The 2,366-nt window shown below is 43.6% G+C and overlaps 1 pseudogene; it reads left to right on the top strand.

Annotated features, from left to right (window-relative positions):
• The first annotated feature begins 641 nt into the window (after positions 1 to 641).
• LOC137973220 (uncharacterized) overlaps positions 642 to 2,366 on the top strand; it is a 1,866-nt pseudogene continuing 141 nt past the window's right edge.

The following is a 2,366-nucleotide window of genomic DNA, read 5'->3' as shown; positions in this document are numbered from 1 at the left end:
TACCAATTAGGCTATTCTACGACCTGTATTTCCTATATTTTTAGCCTTCCGAAGTTTTTGAAAAAAATTCGACCACTTTTGCAAATTTTCCTTCCTCACCCCTTTGCTATTTTTCGAAAAACTGCGGTTTTTGACACGTATTTTCGTTTCGTGTCTCATCGTTGTTTTTTGATGTGTATCATCGACTTGAGCCGTATTTACAATTTTTCAAAGTTGATCCATTGTAAATATTGTAAAACCATATGCGCAGTACAGGATGCACAGTGCACTACTGAAAAATCAATTTAATACGACAGACCAACCTCTTTTTCAGGTCTCTCTTCTCTGCCTCCCTTGTCGTTGAATCTTGACCGCTCTGGAGGACATAGGCTCTTACCGATAGTGCTAGCACTTTTTTGGCATTATTTGGCTTCGCGAGCATTTCTTTTTTTTACATTTTATCCCAAAAAGCACTTCTAGCATTATTTTGTATTTTTGTATTTGTATAATTTTTTGTTAAAAAGCACAATCTGACTTTATTTATGTCGTCCAAAGCCGCATTTTGCCCTCATTTTAGTCAATGGAGCCGAGGAGGCCTGGGGAATAGGTTTGCCAGGTAAGCGGTTGCCTTCTAGAACCCAATCCATCGCACTCGTTCAAAGATGGCGTCATCCACTTTGTCATCAAGGAACAACGGAAGTCAGCCAGCGAAGGCCTAGATAGCTCGAGAGAGTACTCTGCCATCAATAAGCGGAAAAGATAAGACTAGGGGGAACTGTGATGCAAAAAACATAAGTATACATGATCGGATTCAGCAATATCCAGGAGAAGAACTATCAATCAAAGACGGGAAGTTGTTTTGTCTGGCAAGCCGCGAAATAGTGTCTACAAAGAAGAGTTTTGTAATTACACACTTGACTTTAAAGAAACGTGGAAATGGTAAAGACAAACTGAAGATGTCTAAGCTGAAGGATCAGACGATTATGGAGGCTTTTAGAGCGGAGGACTGGACTCAGAAAGACAGCACTTTACCCATAACTGAACGGGCCTACCGACTCGAAGTGGTCGAAGAGTTTCTGAGGGCTGGCATCCCAATTGGGAAAATCGACATGCTACGGTCCTCTTAGAGAAAAATGGCCAACGTCTCACAGCAAGTGCTCATCTCGGTCAGTATATGTCAATTGTTTTCAAGCAGGAAGTCGAAAGGATCAAAAATTGATTGACTTTGCCTGGTCAGACAAGAGATGTTTCGATGATTTTTGACGGAAGTACACGACAAGGAGAAGCAATTGCTGTGATCGTGCTTTTCCTTGATCGTTCCTTTTCCTTCTCGTCAGAATTGATATATGTTCCAAATCAGTAAGTGCAGATGATCTTGCACAAGTGCTTAATCAGTGCCTATCAGTTGATTATGGAGTCAAGGCCAATTCGTTGCTCGCAGCCATGAGAGATGCCGCAAGTGTGAACCAGGCAGCATTGGATAGGATTGCATTTATATTTCCTAAAATGCTCAACGTTAATTGTGTGTTTCTCACATACGCTTGACAATATTTGGAATCATCTTGTCATTCCAACTCTTCTAGAGTTCGGTAGCGTATGGATTCGCCTGTTCCGCCACAGCTACAAGGCAAAGCTGTTGTGGAAGGATCAGACTGGCCAAAGACCAAGATCATACAGTGAGACGAGATGGTGGTCAAAGTGGGAAGTCTATCAACAAATATTAATGCAGTTTGGAGATATTGAGCGATTCTTGATAGAAGCAAAAGCCACTAAGGTCGGTCCACAGTTACCCCCTAAACTTCAAGCAATTATATTTTCCGCTCCTGAGCGACTAATCAACCTGAAGCTCGAGCTCGCCATCACTATCGATGTTGGGGAGCACTTTTTGAAAGCGACGTATTTCTTGGAAGGTGATGGCCCGCTCGTGCTCTCCTGTTATGACATACTCCATGCTGTTGCCCGAGCCTGCCAAGCCCCCCACTTTCCTAACGTGCATGCAGTCGCGGCAGCAATCGCCAAAGAAAATCCTGCCCAAAACGTAGTAGCCCTCGAACAGCAGACAAAGGCATGTGTCCAACCAGCTACTGATAGATTGGCTTCTGAGAAAGTTCAATATCCAGCTATATAACACAGTGTCAGCGTTCAAGGTTGCGAGGTATTTGTGTCCGGTCAGCGTTCAGTGGCTGAAGCCAACTCACCAATCAGCAGAGGCCTTGCGAATATTCCCTTTTCTCGATGATGATGATGGAATTATCAACGGCCTAAAGGCTGAACGACCTGCTTACTTAGCTGCCACTGAAGATGTGGTTATCAACACAGAAGAGCGAAAGGTAAAATGGTGGCACGACCACAAGGATCAGCTCCTTCATTGGGCGTCTGCAGTGAAG

The sequence above is a fragment of the Montipora foliosa genome, chromosome 10 (assembly GCF_036669935.1).
Source record: "Montipora foliosa isolate CH-2021 chromosome 10, ASM3666993v2, whole genome shotgun sequence".
In the NCBI taxonomy this organism is placed as follows: Eukaryota; Metazoa; Cnidaria; class Anthozoa; order Scleractinia; family Acroporidae; genus Montipora; species Montipora foliosa.
The sequence above is the reverse complement of the archived record's forward strand: the minus strand, read 5'-3'. Positions and strand labels throughout refer to the sequence as shown.